Here is a 13504-nt window from a genome sequence, read left to right as displayed (position 1 = left end):
GTTCACCTACTGGTGTAGGGCAGGACTGACCCCTGCAGAGCCCCCAGCAGAGCCTCCTGCTCCCTGGGGCACCCTCAGCCAGCACCAACCAGAGCTCACCAAAGCTCTTCCTGAAAAGTGAAAGGCAGTTTGGGGGCTTTCTATAAGAAAGTCAGTAGATTTTTCTCAAAGCAGTCTGTCCTAACTTCTCCCTACTTTTACCTCCTTGAACAGGTCCCAATGCCCTGAGGCAGCAGATGTCCAAAAACAGCTCCATCACCCAGTTCCTCCTCCTGGCATTCGCAGACACACGGGAGTTGCAGCTCTTGCACTTCTGGCTCTTCCTGGGCATCTACCTGGCTGCCCTCCTGGGCAACGGCCTCATTGTCACTGTTGTAGCCTGTGACCACCGCCTCCACACCCCCATGTACTTCTTCCTCCTCAGACTTTCTGTTCTCGACCTGGGCTGCATCTCCACCACTCTCCCCAAATCCATGGCCAATTCCCTCTGGAACACCAGGGACATCTCCTACACAGGATGTGCTGTCCAGATCTTTCTGTTTGCTGTCTTGGTAGGAGCAGAGTATTCTCTTCTCACCATCATGGCCTAAGACCGCTACGTTGCCATCTGCAAACCCCTGCACTACGGGACCCTCCTGGGCAGCAGAGCTTGTGTCCACATGGCAGCAGCTGCCTGGGCCAGTGGTTTTCGCTGTGCTCTCCTACACACGGCTAACACATTTTCACTCCCCCTCTGCCAAGGCAATGCTGTGGACCAGTTCTCCCGTGAAATCCCCCACATCCTCAAGCTCTCCTGCTCACACTCCTACTTCAGGGAAGTTAGGCTACTTCTGGTCAGTGTCTTTGTGGGCTTTGTGTGTTTCGTTTTTATTGTGCTGTCCTATGTGCAGATCTTCAGGGCCGTGCTGAGGATCCCCTCTGAGCAGGGACGCCACAAAGCCTTTTCCACGTGCCTCCCTCACCTGGCCGTGGTCTCCCTGTTTATCAGCACTGTAGTATTTGACTACCTGAAGCCCCCCTCCTTCTCCTCTCCATCCCTGGATGTGGTGGTGGCAGTGCTGTACTCAGTGGTGCCTCCAGCAGTGAACCCCCTCATCTACAGCATGAGGAACCAGGAGCTCAAAGACGCACTGAAGAAGCTCATTCAATCCGTAGTCTTTCAGCAGCAATAAGTTGCCCATATCTCTTCACAAGTGATTTCCAATGTATCTGGGGAACCTCCTGTGCTTTGGGCATTTTATCTGTGATAATTCTGTTTCTCCAGGAATGTCTGCATGCAGTCCGTTTCTCCAGAGGCATGAACCCAGTCTGTCTGACAAAAAGGTCTTTGCGCCTATGTCTGTCCTGATGGTATAATGGCCTCCCATGTCACATCTCTGTAATAAAAGGGGATTTCCTCAGTGCTGGTGTCTGGAGGTTGGGCTCTTTTTCCAAAGCTGAGGTCAGGAACGGGCTGAGGAAGTTGTCCCCCACGAGGCCGTGCTGCTGTGCTGCTGTTCTCCATGGGCTGAGGGCAGTAGGGCTCAGGGCGATGTGTTCGGGAATGGGACTGGAGGGAGCTTCCACTGGTGCCCTCCCTATTCAGCCACGTCCAGCACTGGCCACTCTCCACAGGTTTATGGGTGAGTTTTGCTGCACGGCCATTTTTGCCTCCTCCTGCTGGGCTCAGGGCCTGCACTGGGGGAATGGCCAGCCCTGCTCGACCTCTCTCCTTATCCAGACCCTGGCAGACCCTGCAGATCCCGGAGCAGGGATGTCTGCGAAATCTTACATGTGGTGCGCATAGGGCTGGGTAGGTTCCAGGACCTGGGGGAGGCTGTCTCAAGTAGGAGGAACAGAAGGGGGACAGGGTACAAAGCAACGTTGTCCTGGTTTCAGCTGGGATAGAGTTAATTTTCTTCTTAGTAGCTGGTATAGTGCTGTGGTTTGGGTTTAGGGTGAGAACAATGTCAATAACACATTGATGTTTTGGTTCGGGCTAAGTAGTGCTAAGTCATTGCTAAGTAGTTGCTAGGTAGTGCTCACACTGGTCAAGGACTTTTCAGCTTCCCATGCTCTGCCGGGTGTGCAAGAAGCTGGGAGGGGGCACAGCCATGACAGCTGACCCACACTGGCCAAAGGGCTATTCTATACCCCATGACGTCATGCTCAGTATATAAGCTGGGGAAGAAGAAGGAAGGGGGGGACGTTCTGTGTGATGGCGTTTGTCTTACCAAGTAACCGCTATGCATGATGGAGCCCTGCTTTCCTGAGGATGGCTGAACACCTGCCTGCCCATGGGAAGGAGTCAATGAATACCTTGCTTTGCTCTGCTTGTGCACGTGGCTTTTGCTTTACCTATTAAACTGTTCTGTTTTATTGTACTTCAATTATTAAACTGTTCTTATCTCAACCCATGAGTTTTCTCACTTTTTCTCTTCTGATTCTCTCCCCCATCCCATTGTGGGGGAGCAAGCGAGCGGCTGTGTGGTGCTTAGTTGCTAACTGGGGTTAAACCACGACAGTCCTTTTTGGCACCCAATGTGGGGCACGAACCCACGATCCTGGGATTTAGAGTCCCATGCTCTACCGACTGAGGTCATGGAGATCACGCAAGAGAATCTATTCCTCACTCTGGATACACCCTTTGCCATTGATACCACACCAGGGTTCTGGCTATTGCTGAACACTGCTCGCAGAGCATCAAGGCTTTCTCTCTCAAACACCTCCCACAGAAGACAGTAGGCTTGTGGGGTGGGGAGGCAAGAAAATGGGGTGAAGACAGCCAGGACAGCAGACTTGAACTGACCCAAGGGCTGTTCCACACCAAAGGACGTCATGCTCAGCGATAAAACCTTGGCAAAAGCAGGAGGAAGGGGTGCTGTTCGTTGTTATGGTGTTTGTCTTCCTAAGCCAGTGTTATGTGTGCTGAGGGTCTGCCTCCCAGCAAGTGCCTAAACATCTGCCTGCCCCTGGGAACTGGTGCATGAATTCCTCTTTTTGCTTTGCTTGCACACATAGCTTTTTCTTTTCTTATGAAGGTTTCATTCTCTTGACCCATGAGACTTTTCTCCTTCCTCTGTTTTCTCTCCATCCTCTAGGAGAGGGCAGTGAGTGAAAACCAGGGTGGGTCTGGCTGAGGTCAACCCACCACAACAATCATAACCTATGCTCCAAGTGGGGCCTCACCAGGGTTCCCTGGGATTATGCGGCCAGGATGTGGGATGCACTGGGGTCCCTGCATGGGCTCAGGGTAGGGCCCGTTGAGACACCCAACACCCAGCGCAGAGGGACTGAGGTGGTGCCTGTGGGCTGACAGTGGGGCAGAGTGTGACAGATGCACTCGACCCCTTGACTGGACTGTTTCGGTTTCCCAAGTAACCGTTACGCATGATGGAGCCCTGGTTTCCTGGGAATGGCTGAACACCTGCCTGCCCATGGGAAGGAGTCAATGAATTCCTTGCTTTGCTTTGCTTGCGTGCACAGCTTTGGCTTCACCTATTAAACTGTCTTTTTCTCAACCCACGAGTCTTCTCACTTTTCCTCTTCTGATTCTCTCCCTCATCCCACTGGGGGGGAGGGAGTGAGCGGCTGTGTGGTGCTTAGTTGGCTGGGGTTAAACCATGACAATGCCACAGGGTGCTGCAGAGCTCTGGGCACTCACCCCACAGCCCCAGCCCCTCTGAAGGGCACAGCAGCTCCTGTTGGGCAGGGAGGAGTCTCAGCCTCCCCATCAGCCCCAGGGCTGGAGGCTCACCATGGCATGAGGAAAGGGAGGTTAGGGAAACTGCAGGAAGCATGGTCTCTGGTCCAGGAGATGCCCACCACAGACTGACCATGCCCCATCATTGTCAGCCCCTCTCCCCACACCAGCACAGGAGTCCTGGCCAGGGGACAGAGCAGCCTGCCCCGAGTGGGTGCCTGCAGAAAGAGGTTTCTCTTTCTCATGGATTCCTCCCTGCAGGCACAGAAATGCTCCCTTGCTCTTCTCCACAGTCATCCCTGCTCTCCAGACAGCCTTTCCCCAGGTCAGCATGTCTGTGCTGGCCTGGCCAGACATTCCTGGTTCCTGCAAGGCCCCACGCTGGCATTGCTGCTCTGCAGAGGGAGGGGGCTGTGGTGCCCTGGGGCCATGGGGTGACCCTGCACTGGCCATGCTGGTCAGGGTCAGAAGCAGACCCAGCTGGAGCAGGATCACTGCTGCTGAGCCCTTTTCCATCATCCCTGATTGCTCAGGAGCCAAGGACAGGGCTGGGCAGGACCATGGGGTGTCTCTAATGGCACACAGGGCAGGGGATGGCTGCACTGGATCCAGCCCATGGGGTTAAAATCATCAGGTTAAAATCAACAGACTCCTCTGAGTGAAACCCCTCCATTTTTCATCGCAATACCCTCCAAGTGAAGTGCATTTCCTTTCTCTGGTCTGCTCTGGCTGAGTGTGCTGTACCGAGCAGGACCTCTGCTCATGTGCTGCTGAGGAGTCAGCTTTGCTCTGCTGCAGTGGCTACATGGGAGCTGGTTTGTGACAGCTCCATTGCTCTCAAGGGATGTCAGACGTAATCCACCTGTAACGGAAAAGTTCAATATCTGTGCTCATGACTCCGAAGAGTGTGGGCTGCAGAAAAGAGGCTTAGCAAGTCTTTATAATAATTTTGTTTGTGGTTTTTATTTTCCACCATCACAACAAGTGGGTATCCTATTTAGGGATAGAAATCCTGACTGAAAATGTAAGAGTCTTGAGACAGGACATACAAAAGGGCTCAGATATTTGTAGCTTAGTGCAGAGTCAGGAGAGCTGCAGTGTTACAGAATCATGGAATCATAGAATCATTTAAGTTGCAAAAGATCTTTAAGATCATCGAGTCCAACCGTTAATGTAGCACTGCCAAGTCCACCACTAAACCATGTCCCTAAGCATTACATCTACATGTCTTTAAGTACTGCCAAGGATGGGGACTTAACCACTTCCCTGGGCAGCCTGTTCCACTGCCTGACTACCCTTTCGGGGAAGACATTTTTCCTAATATCCAATCTAAACCTCCCCTGGCGCAACTTGAGGCCATTTCCTCTTGTCCTATCACTTGTTACTAGGGAGAAGAGACCGACCCCCACCTCGCTACAAACTCCTTTCAGGTAGTTGTAGAGAGCAATAAGGTCTCCCCTCAGCCTCCTTTTCTCCAAACTAAACATCCCCACCTCCCTCAGCCGCTCCTCATAAGACTTGTGCTCCAGACCCTTCACCAGCTTCGTTGCCCTTCTTTGGACACGCTCCAGCACCTCAATGTCCTTCTTGGAGTCAGGGGCCCAAAACTGAACACAGGATTTGAGGTGCGGCCTCACCAGTGCCGAGTACAGGGGCACTATCACCTCCCTGGTCCTAGTGGCCACACTATTCTTGATACAGGCCAGGATGCCATTGGCCCTCTTGGCCATGTGAGCACACTGCTGGCTCATGTTCAGGCGGCTGTCAACCAACACCCCCAGGTTTTTTTCAGCCAGGCAGCTCTCCAGCCACTCCTCCCCCAGCCTGTAGCGTTGCATGGGGTTGTTGTGACACAAGTGCAGGACCTGAGACTTAGCCTTGTTGAATCTCACACAATTGGTCTGGGCCCATCGATCCAGCCTGTCCAGATCCCTCTGTAGAGCCTTCCTGCCCTCCAGCAGATCAACACTTCCACCCAACTTGTTGTCCTCTGCAAACTTACTGAGGGTGCACTCGATCCCCTCATCCAGATCATTGATAAAGATATTAAGCAGAAGTAGGCCCAATACTGAGCCCTGGGGAACACCGCTTGTGGCCGGCCACCAACTGGATTGAACTCTGTTCACCACCACTCTTTGGGCCTCATCATCCAGCCAGTTTTTTACGCAGCAAAGAGTACGTGGGCCCAAGCCATGAGCAGCCAGTTCCTCCAGGAGAATGCTGTGGGAAAAGGTGTCAAAGGCTTTACTGAAGTCCAAGTAGACAACATCCACAGCCTTTCCCTCATCCACTAGGCAGGTCATCTTGTCATAGAAGGAGATCAGGTTGGTCAAGCAGGACCTGCCTTTCATAAACCCCTGCTGACTGGGCCCGATCCCCTGGTTGTCCTGTACGTGCCGCATGATGGCACTCAGGATGATCTGGTCCATAACCTTTCCTGGCATCATAGTCAGGCTGACAGGCCTGTAGTTCCCCAGATCCTCCTTCTGGCCCTTCTCGTAGATGGGCGTCATATTTGCTAACCTCCAGTCGACTGGCACCTCCCCACTTAGCCAGGACTGCTCATAAATGATTGGAAGTGGCTTTGTGAGCACTTCTGCCAGCACCCTCAGCACCCTCGGGTGGATCCCATCTGGCCCCATAGACTTTGTGTGTGTCTACATGGTGTAGCAGGTCGCTGACCATTTCCCCTTCCATTATGGAGGCTTCATTCTGCTCCCGGTCCCTGTCTTCCAGCTCGGGGGGCTGGGTACCCCAAGAACAACTGGTCTGACTATTAAAGACAGAGGCAAAGAAGGCATTAAGTACCTCAGCCTTTTCCTCATCCTTTGTCACTATCCAGTAAAGGATGGAGATTCTCCTTAGCCCTCCTTTTGTTGCTAATGTATTTATAGGAACTTTTTTTTACTGCCTTTTACGGCAGTAGCCAAATTAAGTTCTAGCTGGGCTTTGGCCCTTCTAATTTTCTCCCTGCATAATCTCATGACATCCTTGTAGTCCTCCTGATTTGCCTGCCCCTTCTTCCACAGATCATAACTCTCCTTTTATTCCTGAGTCCCAGCCAAATCTCCCTGAGCTCTGAGCTCTCTCTGCCCACCAGTCTTTTTCCCATCTGTGCTGCCTTTTCGCTTGTGCTGCCTTGAAGATGACTTCACACACAAATTTCTCTTTAAAAACCCCAAACAACTGAACTCGTATGGCAGCAGGGGAGCACTGGTTCAACGGGCAGATCTGCAATCTCTGTCCCAGCCCAGAGATGGAGTTGCGATGAAGAGAGCAGGACAGGACCCCTCACAGAGCGAAGCAAAGGACCCTGAGAGGAGAGTGCCAACCCCCAAGGAAAGGCTCAGCACTCCCTAGGATCCTACAGGAGAGCTGTGCCTTTCTGGGGGCAGCTCGCAAGCCCAGCAGGACAGGCAAAGCAGGGAGTCAGGGGTCCCGAAGATGACATGTTCCAAAGAGAGAGCCCAAGCACTGCCCAGCAGACAATGCCCAGAAGACATCTACAGTGAAAGACAACAAGAGAGCTGCCAGAGAGCACCTTCCCCCACTGCTTGTTTGCAGTTTCCCCCCACCCCTTGCCCCTGTCTCTGCTGCCTGGAGCTCTCCCTGCCAGGAGCTGTTTCTCTGGCCCCAAGCCTCCTCCCTGTCAGTGCTCACAGAGCCCATCCCACCCACTGTGTGCTCAGCTCTGCCCTGCAGGCACCTCCCAGCAGCAGGGCACTGCCCAGGGGCATCTCTGTGTGTGCAGGCTCTGATGGGAACCTCAGAGCAAGCCTGATGAGGCTGGAAAAGTGATACTGATGCTGTCTGTAAGCCACGGTATGTTGACTTCTGATACTGCCTGGTTTATTCACTTCGAAGAGTAAAAGAGTTGCAATTTCAGTGCCTCCTTTCGGTGCCTGCAGGCAGTGCCCTCAGCCCTGCTCCTGGGCACAGCTGTCTCTCGTGCCCACTTGCCATCAGCTCCCTCCATCCCAGGAGCCCAGCCCAGCTCAGCAGCAGAGGCCCAGCCCAAGGCATCACTTTCTTTTCTCCCTCTGGGCTCCCTCCAGGTGTCCCTGGGGCTCCAGGGGAACCTGCTGTGAAACAGGCTCACGGCATCACTGATGTTCCCTGCCTCAGCTGGCGAGTGACGCTGCTTTCCACCAGTGTCATTTCTCCCATCTGAAGAAGAGTTAGGTCCAAGAATCACCTTATCATTGTCCCATCTTTAGGCAGGACACCCAGGCAAGGACAGGGAATGATCTCATTTACCATTGCTGAGGGAAGGGATTCAGCCCCCATTCCATGTCTGTAGTCCTCAGCTTCCCCCATGCACAGCACAAACCCACAGGAGGTGGATTCCTCTTGCCTCAGTTCAGGTGCGCACACAATACACACCTGCATGTGAGCTCCTTGGCTCAGCTCCCATGCTCATTAATGGAGATGGAGGCCAGGACTGAGGTGTTCAGATGCAAAGACCTGGTGACCCCTGAAGTTCCAGAGGTGCTCCAAGGTAGATGGAGCCAGCTGCAAGCCCTCGTGGAGCAATGCTGAGAGACAGGGCAGCATCTGGGGACATCTTCTTGGAGGCTGGTGGGGAATCTTTGGCCAAATGAAATGACATCAGATGCCCCCTTTCAGGACGATAGAACCTGTCTCTATTTGTTACGTTCTGGGCAGCCTATGCAGGGATTCATCTGCTGAAATGGAGTCATGTACCATAGGCAGAGCTAAGTTCCCCTCTGTCTTTCATCAGCCAGGTTTACTAGATCTCCATTGACTCTAATGATGGTGGCGTCAAGAACATTCTCACATTGCCTGGTCAAATTCAGGGCAGTTATTCCGTGTAATTCCAGGCCCGTAATGTCATGTGAGGTGCCAAGGCTCTCACACGCAGCCACAGGCATTTGGCAGGGACAGCGATGGTCCTGTACAGGAAAGCCATCCCCATTCAGAGTGAGTGTGTGTCAGACACGTGGCAGCATCGCAGGCAGATTTGGTGCCTTGGTGCAAGGAACTGATTGCCAGCTCTGCAGTGTGGCAAGGCCTGTCCCTTCTCTATCCAGTGGATGTAGGGTGCTAGTGGGCCCCACTGAGGGCCATCACTGAAGAGACCATGGAAGGAATGAGCAGACAAAGCTGCAGTCCCTTGGGGCTGAAATGAAATATGAAAATCAAAAGTGGAGGTTGCTGTGAAAGCCTTTGCTGTGTCTCATCAAGAAGGATGTCCAAGCGCTGAGCCCCATACCCTAGGAATGGGGATCCTTTCCCTCACGGGATGCTCAGGGCTGTTCCTGGGAACAGTGAGATGAGGGGGCGTGTGATGCCGAGTGCAGGACAGTGGTAGGACTCCTCCCAGGCTCTAGGGAGGGTGGGTGAGGAGGCACCAAAGCTCTGGGGCTGTAAGGAGCTGGTGTCTTCTCAGGAACTGCAGTGGAAAAGACAGCAGCCATAGTCAAAAGGACAAGGATTTCAGTTCTGTTGTGGGGTCTGACCCCCCACAAAGGGGCCATCCCCACCACAGGCTGTCCTACACTGGCCTCTTTCCCTGCAGATTTTAACCACCAGCCCTGCTTCCCCACCTCACTCTGACCCATGATGTCCCAGGCTTTACTGGTGTCTTTCTGCCCTCACTGACCATGTCTTCAAGCACAAAGCTGTAGTTTTCTGAGGTTTGCCAATGGATCTGAGTTCCCCATAACTTGTGCAGCTTCTTCCAAAGGCCTGCTAATGCTCCTCAGTCACCCAAGGTGTCCCAGCCCTGACACTCACTTGAATCCTCTCTTTATCTCCATATCCCAGCACTGAACTGCACATCTTCCTCCTTCTGCCTCAGAGTCAAAACTCAACCTGTTTCAACTCAGCCATGGAGGTTTTTCCATCCTCCAGGCTCATGGATGTTTCCTGAGGTCCAGAAAAGTATGGGGAGGGAAGGAGGGAAGGAGCGCAAGGTCAGCTCCTGGGGCATGACAGAGCACAGCCACTCCCAGCAGCAGGCATTCCCCATCTCCTAAGCTGAGCCATGGGTGCAAACATCTGTATCATCCCTGATTTGCACAGCAGGGGCCTTCCTTCCTGCCATCTTCCTGGGACAAACATTCTCCTCTCCTCCTCTGCCAACTGACATCAACTGCTTTCCATTTCTGGGCTCAGACATGGTTTAAGGATTCGCTAAATCCATCAGCCATCACCTTCTTTCTCCCTGACATCCCCGACCTAGACCTACACACGGCCAATCACTGCTGCTCAGGGCCACTCACACTTCAGAAGAATCCTTGAGCTTCCTGGATCTTCCTGGCGCTTGTTACAATCTTCCTGGTTTCCTCCAGAGCTCATGGTGAGCTTTCTTGTTCATAACAGGGCTTTTATGACCACCTCTTCTGAAACGGGTGTTTTTTTCTGTAGTCAGAGAAAAGCACCAGCTACATCCAAAGAGATGCTGAGTGAAGTGCCAGTAAGAACCTAATGAGCAACCCCCATGGCTGTGTCTTCCTGGCAAGGCGTCTGTCCTGAGAAGGGGGTCCAGCCTCTGCCACTCTCTGCAGAGGGAAACCAGCAGTGTCCATGCCACCTGGGCACAGAAAGGGTGACCTTTGCAAAACCACCCTTCATCTGAACTACTTCAGATGTGTACTAACAGATGGGGTTTCATGCCTTGTATTGCAAACACTGATTCAGTTGGCATTGCCCAGAATTGCTGCTACAGAAGCAGGCTGCTACATTGCAGAAATTTACGTTTAGTCAGATTAAGGCTTTCTTTTTTTTCTTTTTCTAGATACTGAAATTCTTAGAGAAATCACACAAACACCTGAAGGATTATTGAAGGATTCTTGACAGAGGCCATACCAGATTTGCATCTCAGGCCAAGGGAAGGATGGTTTGGGCACTGTCCTGGGATTTGGGAAACTGAAACATCTCCCCTCTCCCCAACACGCTGCTCTCCTCAGTGAGCTGTGTGAGAAACTCTGCCAACTATGTCTGATCTTAGAGTTGTGTGGGTAACTTCTGTCTAACTGCAGCCAATGTTGTCCTGCCAGCTCAGGATTCAAGCTTCCGTTTGAGTTGAAACCATTTCAGTTCACATGACCTCCATCTTCCCTCTGACACTGGCTGCTGTGTGACACAACTGTCCTGGCTCTCCAGGCAGAATGGGCAAAAGTTTGATGCCCAAACTCGAACATTTCCCCTTGCTGGAAACGTGAATGCAGCAGGCTCAAGCCATGAAACTGAGCTTCCCATAGGACCAAATCATGAGAACATCCCACAGGCTGTGGGACTTTCTCTTTACTGACAGAGAATTTGTGAGTTCAGGCAATACAGCTTCACCTATTTGTACCTCTCTCACAGGACATCGAAAGAGAAGGCACACTTCTCTGGACAAAATGCTGAGGTGTTCCCAGGAATCTCGGGAGGCATGGCACACCGATTCCTGAGTTCAGGGAGCTGGTCCAATGCCTCATCTCCATTGCTGCAATGGTGGCATCGATGCCTGGCTCATGTGCAGACTGTGTACAGGGATGCTGACATTCACTGAGCAACCTGCTTGGACCTCAGAGCTGGCCCTGCTTGGAACCAAAGGTAGGACTAGAGACCTCCTGCGTACAGAACAATTCCACCCTGAATTGTCCCAGGAGCCAGTGCTGGAGAGACCCTCACTTCCAGCTGAATCCTTTCTCCTGGGGCACACTGCAAGGCGCAAGTGCGTGGAACAGATGGTGGGAAAAGGGACTACTGGGGGCGTCCGGTCCAGGCTCCCACCAAAGGGTTGGGAACGACCAAATGCGGGTCAGGTTGGCTGTGACTTTGTAGAGCTGAAAGCTGAAAACCTCCAAAGATGGAGATCACAGAGAGGCTCTGGGTGTCCTGCTGCAGTGCAGCATCACCCTCCTAGTCAGTTTTTCCTCAGGCCCAGTCTGAAGCCCCCGGCAAGAAGCTTTTGGCTGTGGTCTCTGCCATACCATCTGACCTTCTCCAGTTTCTCCATGCTCTTTTCAAAATGGAAAACCATGGGCTCGTATGGCGTCCATCATGACTCCCATGCCCTACTCCTCAGAACAATCCTCAGCCAGTCAGGTCCCAGCCTGTCCTGATGCACGAGGTTATTCTGCCCCCAGTGCAGACCTTGCCCTCTTTGAGTTGTAAAGCTTCAGGAGGTTTCTGTTGGCCAAGTCCCTACGTGTGTCTAGGACCCTCTGGACTGAAACTCTCACACATCAGCATTTGAGGTTTGTGGGCCAGTGTCTCAAACAAGGTAACACTATGGGGAATTGCAGGACACTACAGAAAGAGAATGACGTACTTAATGGAGTTGCTACGCAAGGTTGAAAATTACCACAGCAACCATCTCACAAATGCAAAAAGAGGGCATGAAACAAGAAATGCATGGCCAATGCGTGGTGAAGGGTTTAATAGGGTAGGCTGTGTTATTTAGGGCGTATTAGGATAGTAAAAGAGAAGCACTTGTAATTACAAGGAATGAAAAGAGAAGCAAAGGATGCTGTTGGCCGCCTTTGCTGATGGCTCCTGTTTTGCCTAATGAAATCTAAGGACCACCAGAGCCTTTCCCGCAGAGCTGCTACCAAGCCACACAGGCCCTGGCCTCTGTCATTGCATGGGATTAGTGCACCTCAAGGCAGGAGTTGAAATTTGTCTTTACTGGACATCATGATGTTCCTTCTTGCCCATCCCTCTGGCTTGTCTTTGTCCTTTGGGATGGCAGGTTGGCCCTCCAGACAGAGCAGAGATACGCAATGGAGAAAAGAGAACTGCCTGTCTTTCTAGCCCTAGGACTACAAACCCAGAATGAAATGCCTGTTTCACTCAGCTGAGGATATCCCCCCAGCTTGGAGAAATTAGGCATTTCCTTGTCACCTTCCTGAGTGTACTCTCTAATGATGGGACAAAAAAAAGTGATTCTGATTTCCAAGTCTTTTCACGATAGAATTACGTGTCTCTCCCCAGCTGAGGGAGGGAACATCAGTCATGACATCAGCCTGTTTCACTGCAGGTTCCCCTGGATCCCCAGGGACACCTGGAGGGAGCCCAGAGGGGCAGAGAAAGTGGTGCCTTGGGCTGGGCCTCTGCTGCTGAGCTGGGCTGGGCTCCTGGGATGGAGGGAGCTGATGGCAAGTGGGCAGCGCTGCAGAGAGACAACTCTGCCCAGGAGCAGCTCCTCTGCAAAGGGCAGCAGGGCTGAGGGCACTGCCTGCAGGCACCGAGGGGAGATGGGAGAAGTAAGAGGGATGTTACAGGCTGCATGAGGTGGGATGATGCTGAGAACTCACTGCAGGATAAATCTTCACAGCCCTTAACACAGTAAGTGTCTGGAAGCAGGGCAATGCACATGAGTGTCTTGGAGGGGTCTCCTAGAGATGGCACATCATGCTGCAGATAGGAATGAGCAGGATGGCTCTCAGGGTTTCTTTACTGTGGAGAAGGACATGCTCCAAAACAGGGATACCCTGCCACACTGTCAGAGGACAGGACATGACGGCTGCCTTCTCCTGGAGTCGCAGGGGGCTGTGTGCCGCGGCAGGGACTCTGCTGCCTGCCAGGGTCAGCATTAAGCCTGCCAAGGGAGCTTCCCACAGAGTTGCAGACAGTTGTGGGTGGAAGCAGTGACCCCCTTGCAGGGAAGCGTCCTTCTGCTGTCCAGAGGGTGCAGCGTGAGCTGGGGGGGCTCAGGCTTCTACATCACATGGAGGATATTTGCGGATGACATTTGCAGAGAGTCATTCTAAAGAGGGATGTCAAGGTAGGGGATTGCCTGAAAGGGAAGATGGCTGTGCTTTGAGTTTTCTCCTCTTAGTTGGCTGGGCGGGCAGTGGGAGATAGGAA

The 13504-nt window shown here is 52.6% G+C and overlaps 1 pseudogene across 1 annotated transcript; it reads left to right on the top strand.

The window, feature by feature from the left end:
• Positions 1-236: 236 nt before the first annotated feature.
• Positions 237-1172, top strand: LOC309601304 (olfactory receptor 14J1-like; annotated as a pseudogene). Its single transcript has one exon. The product of its transcript is annotated as an olfactory receptor 14J1-like (transcript).
• Positions 1173-13504: the final 12332 nt, after the last annotated feature.

The sequence above is a fragment of the Platalea leucorodia genome (assembly GCF_965183815.1).
Source record: "Platalea leucorodia genome assembly, chromosome: 31".
Lineage (NCBI taxonomy): Eukaryota > Metazoa > Chordata > Aves > Pelecaniformes > Threskiornithidae > Platalea > Platalea leucorodia.
Note: the sequence above shows the minus strand (reverse complement) of the source record. Positions and strands in the feature narration are given on the sequence as shown.